General features: G+C 35.5%; 1 protein-coding gene across 1 annotated transcript in view; it reads left to right on the plus strand.

Annotated features, from left to right (window-relative positions):
• Nucleotides 1–1,253: 1,253 nt before the first annotated feature.
• Nucleotides 1,254–14,585, plus strand: part of LOC134675189 (dopamine receptor 1) — a 195,026-nt gene continuing 181,694 nt past the window's right edge. The window contains exon 1 of the mRNA XM_063533389.1: nt 1,254–1,489. The gene's annotated coding sequence lies outside the window, so the exon portion shown is untranslated. The remainder of the gene's footprint in view (nt 1,490–14,585) is intronic.

Genomic DNA, 14,585 nt, shown 5'->3' on the forward strand with positions numbered 1-14,585 from the left:
ATGCTCAACAATTTTCAGCTAATATTCAATGTCAACAGTAATGTCGCGCTACAAACTGCAGCAATGCTTGTGCAGTCTGAATTCGAACGGCACCTTAAAGCATGTGGCTTGCGTCGTGAGGACATTTAATATTTATACCCGTTATAAACTGATCTGAATACGCAAAACTAATAAAAATCCTTTAAAATATTCGATCGAATAAAATGAAACATTTCTTGGCACGTACCGACGCGTGGAATTATTTGAATTATTATTATGAGACGAGATTCCAAATATTTTAGCAAATAGTAGAAAGATTTGATTTATTTTATTTCTACCTGAATTCAAACATCAACATTTAATCAGCAAATAGGCCACAAAGGCACTTTCAAAATTCAAAAACTTATTCTGCAAGTAGACCTCGAGACTAGTGAGCGCTCTTGAGTCTCAAGAGGAGCTATTTTACAAGCCAATAGGTACAAGATTTACAGTTACAACAAATTATTCGGTTTTTGTACATTAAAAAATGTACATTAATTGTACATGTACATTAAATTAAATACATTAAAATTACCCTACTTACACGCTACGCGTAGCGGTCTCTTATTCACTGTTTAGCTACGCTCGTAACGCTACGTCGTAGCCGAAAGGCATATTTTTTCTCCCTGAGGATTATTCTGATTGTAATAACTGGATGGATATGACCTGTCAGCTATCAACAATGAAATTCGTTTACTGTTGACAGCGGACACACCTATCACATCAATTACACATCTGGACAAAAAAAATTATAACCATATTTATTACCATCGGAATAAGCCTCCCGGTATTTAGTGAGCGAAAGTGCCTCTAGTATAGGCATGCAACAAATTGTTAAGTCATAATTTGCTTTGGTGTGTAGTAATAGTGATTTATGCTAAAAGGGTTAATTTTATAGGTGTAGCCCAATTCTGATTTAAAACAAATATAAAAAATTGTGTAAGTAAGCATTTTACAACTGGGGCTGCTATTATTGTAAATAAGAGTGAACGCAAATATTTTCTATTTCAATGTTTGTGTTAGTATTTTTGAATCAAAAATGTTTTCGAACGAGTTTTACACAAACACCTTACATTTTATACCCAATAGAAGTTAGGTCATAAGCTGACTCCGAAAACAAATGAAAACCGAATTCATTGCACAATTTCGTACAATTCGCAAAGTTTTTCCCCGTTCTTTCCATCCCGTTATACACGTAGTATTCGCCCCAGGTATGCAAGCGTCAAAAAGTTTCGTATAGTTGCGAACGCGAATGGCGCAACGAGCGCCGCCCGCGGCAGTAGACAGTTAGGCGTCGGCGGGAACACCCACCAGTTGAGCTCTAAGTTCAAGTTCGGCAAATTCAAATTTAGAATACCGAACGCGCAAAAACTACCATTTGTTTTTTTTTTCGTGTGAGTGTTTTGTGCCAGGATTGAAAGTGATAATTCTAACTTTGGCTGAAGTTTGCGACGCGACGGATTATTTTCAGGTAAGTTAGTTTAGATTAAAATTAATTTTGACTGCGGCTGAATTTTAAGCAGTTGGGGTGTTTTTGGAGCGTAAATAGGGAAACAGGTTGGTTTGTTATTTAAATTAAATTTTCCTACTATTCGAGCGGTTGGCGCCGTGTTTATTTTAAATTATAGCATATTTTATTTTGAATCTAATTTATAAGGTTCTTGATTGATGTCTTAATAGTTAATTATTCTGACGCACTAAAGTGGGAATATAAATGTGTATACACTTAATTATGGCTTAATAATTAACAATCTATTTAATTTTTCCATGTTTTTATTAAATCAAATCCTGCCGTTCGTATTTTCTCAAAATGACTCAAAAGTTTATTCTGTATGTCATAACTTGTAATCAGAAAAAAACGTGCGTTACAATACTTATAATTTAACACACAAAATTGGCATGTTTTTTATATGCTATTTAACTATACATTTCTGAGTTAATAAGCACACCTGGACTAGCAATGTACAGTCATTGTCACCAAGCGCCGATTACGTTTCTGGATCGTTAAGTACCTACTTAAACGACGATGCATATAATTATCGTTAATGTTTACTTGTTTGACCAGCAATGTACGGTAAATTGTCAATGTCAGGTAAAACTTGACAGCATGCTGAAACAATTAGGTAAAAAATGTTAATAATGGGGCCGTGCTAACAGTCAAGAATACCTATGTATATGAAAAAAAATTGTAAGTGTACGTACAGCTCTTTTGTCTAGTCGTGGATGGAAGAGAATGTTCAAATAAAAAAATCTCATCTCATGCTCAAAAAGCTGAATGCTCTAGAGCATAAAAGTAAAATTTTCTTCTAAGACTACGCGGTAATCGGCCAAACAGTTAAAACATATTGCACAATTTTACTGAGCAATAAAATTGTGTAGATGACAAAACTTGTTATATTATTTTATTTTTGCTACAATCTATTAGAAATCCGTATTTTCTGTCATTAAATTTAGTAAATCACATAAAATAGGAGTCGATTATCGTTAATAAATGTTCCGAAATGTTTGACTTGGCAGAAAACCAAGCGTCTGAAACTCCTGATCACATGTTGAACTTTTAAAAAAATAATTAAAAAGTTAGTTGGCGGGAATTGGTTATGTATTATGTTCTTTCGCTTTACGACAATTTCGTGGTGTAAATTGCAGTGAAAAATATAATTATTCTCCTCGCAATCGAAGTGAAAAGCAGAGTGTACAACAAGGGCATAAATGTCCATTTTTACCCTCGTCCACTATTTTGGTCTGAGCGAAGCGAAGAGAAAAAAAAATTGGCTCAGTTAAAAATGGGTCACTTTATGCCCTTGTTGTACAATCTACTATTATGGCGATCATCATAATTATAAAATGTGACGATCATTATTCTATAATTATTTATAAAATATAATAATAGTTTCCACAAACAAAAACGTCACTTTTGACACTGACGTATCTAATCCATTATAAGAATAAGAATAAGAGATGTTTATTAGCACAAATAATAATAACTAATAACACAAAACTAAAATTCAATTACATAAATATTTGTGCCAAAAGGTCCTCACTCAGCTTATTGTCACGTTGTGTATCCTAGGACACACAACGTATTATCGTATCTAAGTACGTAGTAGTAATATTTGACGTATCTTAAAGTTCACATCGGGCCGTAATTCATAATGGCAATTTAGCAATTAGCTGTACATCTTTATCTGTTCCATCAAAGACCGAATAAATCAATCAAATTTCCTCAAATACAAATTGTCTTGGAAGAACTGTGTCAATGTTGAAATTTATGGGTTTACTTTAAAATTAGGAGTGCCTAATTGCCTTTCTTACAATGGCTGTGCTCGAAGTATGTAGGTTATTAGGGTCTCTATTGTTTCCCAAATAGTTTTAAGTCATAATGTACTATTTGTCCGAATTTTCGTTAGTCATCATTGTTTTTTCTCAGAAACGCATAACTTTTCAGGATTGCCATAAAGCAAATTTAACTTATCTACGGAATATTCATCGTATTTTTATACATATAATTATTTCAGTAGTATACTTAGTAGTAAAATGATAACCTTTCTTCTTGACTTAGTGTGAAAAAGTAGTTCATTATGATTTATTTTATAATAATTTTATTTTCGCGTCATCTTACATGCGACAATAAATGAAGTGAAAGCGTAATTTTTTGGTTTACAAAGATGTAAGTACTTTCGTTGCATTTTAATTTATTTCCCCCCTCATTAAATGGCAAACCAAAAAAACGTTAAGAAAAATATAATTATGTCCAATTAAATACAAAGAGCTTCGTCTTTGTGTCTAACGATTTAAACTTCTTTTGATGTTCTCGTTATTTATTCAAAAATAATCCAATAGAATAAATTAAAAACGTGCCGATTAAACATCCAACTAATGAATGTCTTGAAACAAATATCTAAGAAATTGCTTTTGCGAAATTCTTAGAAATTACGAGTAATTTGGGATGACAGCTTTTAATAAATAGGTCTAGACAATCTGGAAAGTAATACTCAATAATTATTATTATGAATAAAGAAACTCACATATATACATACACACATAATAAATAATAATAAATATTATAGGACAATTTTTACACAGATCGACCTAGTCCCACAGTAAGCTCAATAAGGCTTGTGTTGTGGGTACTAGACGACGATATATATAATATACACCATATATATAAATACTTATATACATAGAAAACATACACAACTCGGGAACAAATATTTGTGATGAACACACAAATAAATGCCCTTACCAGGATTCGAACCCGGGACCTCCTTCTTCGTAGGCAGGGTCACTACCGACTAGGCTAGGAGGCCGTTCAAAACATGAAAGCTGAAAACAATACTACACTCTTTTTTTTGGCAGTCGTATTAAAATAGAGGCTGCCCACAAAATACCCATTCGCAGCTAAGGACACATTGACGTATAGATTAGAAGCTTAGAAATTTCAAATCCGAACTTGATATCTTATGCTACCTAATATGATAGCAAACTTGATATTTTGTGCTATTATATACGAGTATGTAGGTAGCATAAAATATCAAGTTAAAATTTGTCTCTTTTGAAAAATAAAAGAATGTTTCCTTTAAGTAAAATGAGTTATGAGCTAACTTAAGCTTTTAAGACACTTTCCCACAAGGGCCTATTAAGTTTTTACAACCTGTGTATTTTGCCCTCATCTCTTAAAGTTTATTTCACAAAGGTTTCTAGGATTGGAAGCCTCATATGAAATATGGGTTTTAAATAATAGTGTGTGTTACCAAAGGAATAATACCTTTATTATTAATTACAAAGATTTTCATCAAATGAAGTCTTAGTAACCACAAATCCGATATCTTACTGTTCTCACTGAATAATTTTGCTGAGGAATTACTTGATGAGATTAATGTAACAATGGCTTCAAGTAATTTTTGTATAATCTTTTGGACAAAGTAATTTTTTTGTTGAGCAGCTTTTCTATAAAACCATCATAGAAGGCAAGATAAAAGGAAAGAGAGACAGGGGCAGACCAATACGTAGCTTTGTAGACCAAACAAAAGAAAAAGTAGCGGCCCGATTCTAACTTTAAGATACGTCAATTAATAGATCTGGAAACGATATGGATTAGATGTGTCAGTGTCAAAAGTGACGTATTTGCTTGAAGAAACGTCACATTTGACACTGACATATCTAATCCATGTCGTTTCCAGATCTATTTATTTTATTTATTTAGTAATTTAATTCAGGCAACAAGGCCCATATTACAAATACCTTACAAACTAACATACATATGACGTATCTTAAAGTTAATTGACATTAATTGACGTTGAGTTGCTATTAATTGACGTATCTTAAAGTTAGAATCGGGCCGCTACTTTTTCTTCCGGAATCCGGCAGCTAGTAATGTGTCGTATCAAGAGGTCAAGGATATGGTGTATGAGAGGGAGAAGTGGAAAATACTCCACCGACAAGAGGATACCTCTTAAATTGAAGAAGAAGAAGAGCTTTTCTATATTAGCAGAAACTCGATGATAGTTTAGTTATATGTCATCCACAGTCTTGTTGCATTACTATAATTATATATAGTAATGCAACAAGACTGTGTTGTTATATATTTCATAATCCGAATTGGATAAAGGGAGAAGAGTCGTAGATTGTATTGGATCCCATACAATTTACGACTTTTCCTTCCGCACAGACTCTAGAAAATTTAAAACGTATTTCTAGTCATTCGTCATTCGTCACTATCGATGAGGAATGTACCTACCTTGCCCCTAAAGGTGACATTCGGATGTCAACTACAGCTGTATTAACTATTGCGACGTTACACCAGCGACAGCAATGCCGCCGCGATCGCTTATCACCTTTAAGGTGACAGTCCATTTCCAACGACAGCAGCACTACCATTTATTTTACTAATATGGAAATTGACAATAACACCGACGCGTTGGTACTAGTAGTGCAGCTACTGTTTGAAATGGAATGTTACCCTAAGCGTTGTCGATACCTATTTTATTTCTCGTTTAACTCATTTATATATGTAGTTTAATCTGTAATTTGTATACTTATTGAAAGAATTGCTCAAGGGTTAACTGGAAGAGATCCCTGAAAGCGATAAGTTCGCCTTTGTACTAATGATGTGTGCTCTTTCATAGTTTATGTTTCTTTTTGTACAATAAAGTATTTTACTACTACTACTACTAAGCTACTACTAGAAAGAGTAAGCCACCTCAGTGATAGGAAATTAAGTAGCTGTAACCCCCAGATTTACGGCGACCCTTATCCGATCCCGATACGGTCTCTTGTGGCCCTTAGGTGATGGGTCAAACCATAGACTAACTTATACAGACTCTGAACTATATGACAATAATATGTTGTGTTAGAAAAATCACTACGAGATGTCAACAAATAAATAATAATTTGTTAATACTAAAATGTATACTTTATAATACGTAGGAATGATTTTCAACAATATGTCAGATTAAACATATTCATTATTGACATTTATTAGGCCGCCTCTCTATTTTCATGACATGAGTGAGTGAATTGCAAATACTTTGTACGTAACTAAGCGCAGTTAAGGAGCTGTGATTAGTCTTAAATTAATTGAATCATTTGTATTACGAAAATTAACTATGTAAATTGTATTGTATTGTATTTATTGTAATAAATTCGTACATATATAATTATATAGCATACGCTAACACACTTTCATGCTTCTAACTTAAATAGAAATGGCTCAACTGTGGTAATAGGAACAATAAACTTTAGACAAATTACAGGTGCTTAATCTATGTACCAACTTTTTGCAATTCACTCATGTAGTGAATACAATGTATTATTTGTGTTTTCAGAAACATTTTTTTGAGGTTTTGCATTAAATAGGATTTGTATTGTATTGTTTTGCGTGGGGACGCGAAGCGACAGCGAACTGCAACAAAGTTAGCTTATGCTTCATCTATTTGGTATGTGATCTGTTGATCTAGCACTGTTAGACGAAATTGGACTGCAAATAAAAGTTACCTATTTAAAACTAATTTATATTATTTGTGAGATTAAAAACGGCTCACGTCCTGATTCTAATTATAATATACGTCAAAAATTATATATAAATACGATATGGATCGGATCTGTAACTATATTAACGACTGGTAGTAATATTCCTTTACTGGAGTCAGTTACGGATCGCTGCCATATATGACCCAAAAATTTTTTATTAAGCTATGAGCTTCATCACATATGATCTCTGAGTAATTCTAAGCATTTCTAGCCTCGGAGGCGATAAGAAGCGTGCGTCTAGTCGAGGAGAGCGGAGTACAAAGATGGCCGCCACCCGTCATCATACAAAAAAATCTGTTCTGGTCTTGGTGGCTACTAGGGCAAGTTTGGTATCATTTTCGTATAAACCGAAGACGTGGAATTCATTGCTGATATTTGTTTTTTTCAGTTTCATAGTAATTTTGCAAGAAAAACGTAAAAAGATAAAAAATTGGGATGGAGGTTTTTGCTCTGAGAGCTAATAACTTTTGTATAGTGGCCAAAAGTATCATACAAAAAATACTATAATAAAGCGCAATTCATGCAGCTTCTAAAAATATACATGTTTAGTAATATCCTACTGCAAAAAGATGGTGAAAAAATAATTAAATGACCGCAGCGCGGGTAGTTGGACTCTCGCTAGGCAGCGTTTATCTTACAAAATGGTCGAGTACGATTATCTACGTAGGTAACTATGCTTACTTTGCTAGATTTTATGATGACGAATAAAATGCTTTCTGTATATTTAATGTCCGCAGTTTCCAGTACACAGACATAATTCTGGTATAGGTTAAAAAAATACACACAGGTATCCCCATGTCTAAAGAGGAGGGCGGCTCGCTTAACAAATAAGATCATGTACAACCGCAATTTCAGGTTGGGTTAGGTTAGGTTCGTTATTTACCTTTTATCCCTCAGAGCAGAAAATAGAAGTATGACAAATATACATAGCTGTTATGATTTCTAAATGTAAGCTCTCCGCATAATAGTTATTTGTTTTACAAGGGGGCAAAGTTGTTGTTTAACCGCTCGTGCTAATATTGATACCCGATCAAGCGAAAGATTTCAAAATTGAACCACGAGCGTAGTGAGTGGTTCGAAAAATGGAATCTTAAGCGTTGTAAGGGTTTCAAAGAACGAGGGTTAAACAAAATTTGCCGCCGAGTGAAACACAGAATTTTTCACCACACCAACCTGAAGCAAATATTAAATGTAAAATATCAAACAAAATCAAACCAAATCAAATTTAATCCAAATGAATGTTATGTGCAGGTTGAAGTTATTTATTAAAAACAACAAGTAAGTACCTATAAAATTACTTAAAGTGAGTTATAGCATGAAAATTATCGTGAAAATAAATATTTTGCCTCTTCCTAAGTAGTACAATTTCTCTCATAAATTGTGTTTTAATATTATCAGCAAAAATAAGAGCGCTATTTTATTAGAATAATTTCATTTATAATATTTCTCGGACCCAATTTTGGACCCGGGTATATCCTTAAACTACGTTCAAAAGAGGGGTATGGGCACTGTAAATGTCATCTCGCTTTGTGTGGTAGGGCACAGCACAGCGGATGTCATTCCAGATCTATCCGAGCAGAGCCCAACTGGGGAACTACGTAGTACGTACTTACCTTCACCTTACAGAAAACACCGGTCAAATAACACTAGGCCCCACTCAAATCGTTGCAAGTGCATTAAAATTAAAGTGCATAAAATTATGTCTGTATGATGAATTATGTATGGATGAAAGTATTTTATTCGTCATCATAAAATCTAGCAAAGTAAGCATACCTACGTAGATACTCGTACTCGATCATTTTGTAAGATAAACGACGGTCCGCAAGATAAACGAATGTCCAACTACCCGCGCTGCGGTCATTTAATAATTTTTTCACCATCTTTTTGCAGTAGGATATTACTCAACGTGTATATGTTTAGAATCTGCATGAATTACGCTTTATTATAGTATTTTTTATATGATATTTTTGGCCACTATACAAAAGTTATTAGCTCTCAAAGCAAATATCTCCATCCTAAATTTTCATCTTTTTACGTTTTTCTTGTAAAATTACTATGAAGCTGAAAAAAACAAATATCAGCAATGAATTCTACGTCTCCGGTTTATACGAAAATGATACCAAACTTGCCCTAGTAGCCACCAGGACCAGAACAGATTTTTTTGAATGATGACGGGTGGCGGCCATCTTTGTACCCCCCCTCCCTTTATTGCCTCCCAGGCTTGAAATGCTTAGAATTACTCAAAGATCATATGTGATGAAGCTCATAGCTTAATAATTTTTTTTTGGGTCAACTTCATAACTGACTCCGCTACTTGCGGTCTCCATTCAAAATTAGCTGGGTCTTAAAACTATACACAACTTCCCTGAGTTAAATTCGCAACAAGGCAAACTTGCTTGTACAGTCGCCATCAGATATATCGGAGCGGTCAAGGCGCTCACAAATATCTGAACACGCCTCTATTGTCAAGGCGTTAGAGCGCTTGTTCAGATATTGTGAACACCCCTTGGCCGCTCCATGGGCAACTTTGTATGAAGCCTTGCCCCAATAATGGTGGAAATTTTGACTAGAATACCAGTTTCTCAGTCCTGCAATGGAATTCCGCTTGGTGCCCATAGAACCAGAAGTCTGTTGGTTTTGGGGCAATTTTGACGCATAGTCCTTTACTAGAGTTGGAACAAGCTACGTAACTCTACAAGGCATTTCTATCTCTTCCTTCCTTCTTTGTCGTATCCGACAATGGCGACTTCATCAACAATTCTTATCCGGATTATGAAATGCTCTAATGGCTCCTCTACACGATCGGCCAGCGCCAGCCACTCCAAGGGACGCATTTATGCGTTAGAGGGAGCAAGTGATATTGCTATCTCATTCTACCGCATGGCTGCGTCCCTTGGAGTGGCCGACGCTGGCCCATCGTGTAGAGTAGCCATAATGTGGCTCGCAAAACCAAACTTCATCTTGAAGATGCGGTCACACGATGCGCAATGGAGTTATCCAGTCGAGTTGCGGGTACAAAGACATTTGCAATGGCAATGTTATAATTAATGTCATATTTCAATGACAATCTAATGTTTATAATGACTCTCCCTCACTTTGTCCTATTTCCAGTCGGTGCAAAGCCCAATCATGTTAAAAAGCTAAAAAAATGTTTTTCGTAGATTAGATATTACAAAGTATGTATCTACCGTACGGACCTAGTATTGTATAGTATAGTATTTCTGCGAATTCGGTGTTGTTACATTATTTTGAATGACATAACAATGGTACCACGTAGGTACATAAATTCCAAACACTTTCATGCAATAAACAATTTAAAAAAAAAACTGAGTGATGTGACATATTACTTCTTACTGCTATACTTCATACTCGTAGGAAATAAAAGTACAGTTAGCAGCAGAAGTTGCTAAGCGGGCGAGGTGTTCAAAATTACCTTGACGCGCTCTTATTAGTCAAGATCATTTTGAACACCAGGCCCGCTTAGCAACTTCTGCTGCTGACTGTATGTGGTGAAATGTATGGAATAAAATTCAGACCTCGGACTTATACCCCATTATGGACTTATACGTGTTACGAGGCACAATTGTAACCAAGGGCACTCGACTTGCTCATAGACTTAAGTGATCCTTTGGTCTAGACTCTTAGAGTACCTACCCAAAGAGAATTTTATGAAGCAAGTTAGTAAAATAAACTTCTATACTTAGGTAGGTATTTATTTTTATAAAAAGGATGTATAATTACGACCAAATATGGTTTAAGAAGTTTTTCTTATTTCCTTTGATTTCTGTTTAATTATGTCATAATCAAATAGTGTTCTCTGAAATAAACATTGTTTCTTTTCTAATAAAGTAGTCAACCACTTGCTAGGCTACAAAAAATGCATGTATGCCGGTGGGATTGAAATCTACTCTAATATTCTCTGATGAACTGTTCTCGGAGGATTAATTAGTGTAGGTATTATGAGCAAGCGATATTTAAAGGAGGCCACTGACGAGCCTTCCAAATGGATGCCGTTACAATGGATTCATCCAAATGGACGGCATCCTAATATTAAACATTGTACGTTTTTGACATTCACGGACCGATTTTGGATTGCAGCCACGCTATTTGGACTGCTGGAAGGCTCGTCAGTGGCCACCTTTAGAGATGCTGCAGTTCATCAATCGATATAATGAATAATGATTCAAGAGTAATAAGGTTTATAATTCGTTAAATTTTGTGTATATTATTAAAAACATGGCGATGATTAGTGCAAAGCCGAGGTGGGTCGGTAAAATTAACGTCACATTAAATAAAATCCGGCTAGCAGGCCCCGTAGACAACATGCCAATTGCTAACGCTCCGTAGCCAACGAAACGCAACAGTCACTGTCACGACACTAATATGGAAGAGTGATAGAGAGACATAAAGCGATTCGGTGGATTGTCACCTTGGCTAAGCCGCCAGGTTTGATAACTATTTAGAGTTAATAAATACACACATCATTGGCCCAAAGAGCATCTTAGCCTCTGACATAAGAGAGCGCCACTCTGCCCTATTCTGCGCCACTTCACGCCAGTTAATAATTAATAATTTAGTTTTAGTAGTAGTAGTAGTAGTAATCACTTTATTGTACACAACACAGGTTTACAAAAATAAATTACAGTAATGGAAGTACAAAGGCGAACTTATCCCTATAAGGGATCTCTTCCAGCTAACCTTCGATTAGTTTTTGGGAAATTTAAAAAATGCCGTAACAGTGTAAAAAGTAACAGTGGTCCGAGTGGCCTATGACTGTTACCGAACCACTAACAATGGCGATAGCAGTGATTTATGCAGCTTTTATGCAGCGCTGGCGCCCCCCCGTCACCCCTCGTGACTGCATGACTGTGCCGGAGCCATGCGCTGCCCCCTAAGCTAAAAAGCAGTATTTGCATTAAGTTTTCAATGAAAATATGGCCTTTTAGCTCAGGAGGGCAGTCCGGGTTCATGAGATCAGCTCACAGAAGCCACCAGTTACAGAACAGAAATTCCGTAACCTGTAAACCAACGCGTGCCACACGTCGGCTACAGACGCCGCAGGCTACGCGGACGGACAATAACATCTGCAGACCGCAACCGCAAACGTGTCATGCTCATATGTGCATATGTGCATCAGTACCTGGCTAATTATCATACCAGCCCGATTCATTTTCACAACTTGTTATGATTTTGGTTTTTTGAAACGACCTTGAAGATCTATGCTGATTGGTGAAAGCATAATAACTGAAAAACAGTCGTAACGGCGCGATACGGGAAATGAATTAGATTCACTAGATATGAAATAGTAAAGATATGTGACATTCCACGGCAAAAGGTACCTACCTTAACCCTACCTTATAGCGGCGGTAATATTATTGGAGCGGCGTCAATCAATAATAGCGTAAGCGCCAACCGCCCTACGGTACCTTTTGCCGTGGAACGTCACATGTCTTTACTATTTCATATCTATGGATATGAAATAACCTTTCTTGCATCATTGAGAAAATAATAAAATGAATACAACATTATAAATGACAGAAAACGCAGCTGATACGAATCGCAGTAATTTTCATTGCAGCTGCAGTATCTATTCAAATTTGGTTGGCTCTTCAAATTCTCTATACACAACTTTAATTCCCTAATCTAAACCCGCAACAAGGGAAACTTGCTTGTACCTTGGTCGTGTACGAGTAGAATATCATAAGCCAATTTCAACTACAAGTTATTTTACTAGAGTTGGAACAAGCCACGGAACTCTACAAGGCACTTGCAATGGCAATGTTATAAGTATGTCATATTTCAATGAAAATCTATTTAATTACACAAATGGGTCTACCGCGATATAATTTCATTGTTTTTAACTTTGATTCCATTGTTTTCATTGTTTTAACGTCGGAATTAAACGTAAAAACTATGAAATTATATCGCGGTAGACCCGTTTGTGTAATTAAATATATGTAAAAAACGCGAGCGACTCTCTCTTACTTTTTATACGACTGCCTAAACAAAAAGAGTGTATTGTTTTCAGGGTTCATGTTTGTAAGTATGTGAGTTTCTTTATTCCACCATAACCTGAATGCCTTAACCGATTTAGATAAATGATATATCATATTATCATAAAGTATTAAAATATAAAATGTCTCAATGAAGAATAAATGAGATTATTATCATATTTAAAGACAGCGCTTTATCTATCACCTTTTTTTTTTTAAAGAAATATTTTTAAGTAGGGGTACCTACTTATACAAAAGGTCAAAACAAAACGTCGTAATAATATTACGCTAAACGCTGGCACCAAAAATTTTGAGAAATGGGAAAATATTGAAACTGATGGAACGCGCGGCACGTGCGCTTCGCACTTACCGAATTGTAACGAAATATTAAAATTTATGACCCCATTGAGAAATCACCGCGTCGCGGGTGGAAATCAAATTAGTCATTGGCAATTTTATCGAAGGGCGAGACCCGAGATTTTGGTGGTGATATATAGCGGGACCTAGTTGGCTCCCTGAGGGACACTAAGTAACTAGTAATAAGTAATGTAAGTATACCCCAGTAACTACTACATAGCTTTCGTAATAATAGCACGTTAAGTGAAATAATTAAGTAGATTTTTAACTTGTAGGTTGTAAGTTAAAAAGTCTGTAAAAATATACATTTTATAATCCATAGGTTTATAACACTTTAAACTCCCGATTTTTGTACACATGTTTAATTACACAAACAGGTCTGCAGCGATATAATTTCATTTTCATAAACTAATTTCGGGTAGTTTACTGGTGTTTTTATTTATATCTCCGTTGACATTTGCTGGGACGTCAGTCTTTCCGTGACCACAACTGGAACGTCGGAATTCAAAGTAAAAACAATGAAATGATATCGCGGTAGATACGTTTTAGTTGTGTTTGCTCAGAGCAAAAAAAGGTTAACCACGGCGTTGCATGAACAAGAGATTTCCTTTAGCAGGATTGGTCCTTAGGACCCAAGGATGGATTTAAGAAGTGGAGCCACCCAGAGTTTTGATGCAGGTGGGGGTTGGGGGGTGTTTTAAGCGTCTGCGACGTTTGAGGTTAATAATTCTTTAAGTTTAGGTTCTAAGTCAAGTTTAGTATAATTTTCAACTAAATCAAATATGTAGATATAGATTTCATCGAAATCGGTTCAGAGTTTTTTGATTTCCCATACAATCCTACACCTTACCTTTAATTTTTAAGGTATTTTTTTTGGAATAAAAACTATCCTATATTCTTCCCTGGGACTGAAACGATCTCTATACCAAATTTTATCTAAATCGGTTCAGCGGTTATTGACACACTGTTGATTACTATATCAATAGAAAATCGCCTATATACGCATGTTTCCTTGACTTGTCCAAAGCTTTTGATCTCGTGTCTTATGATCTACTTTGGAACAAGTTAAGGGAGATAGGCTTGGCACCTGAGGTTGTCTTTTTTCATATTGGTATGGTAATCAAAAGAACAAAGTGAGGTGGGCAAATGTGTATTCTGACGAGTATTCACTCAGTTGTGGGGTAAGAC

Source organism: Cydia fagiglandana, chromosome 21 (genome assembly GCF_963556715.1).
Source record: "Cydia fagiglandana chromosome 21, ilCydFagi1.1, whole genome shotgun sequence".
NCBI lineage: Eukaryota > Metazoa > Arthropoda > Insecta > Lepidoptera > Tortricidae > Cydia > Cydia fagiglandana.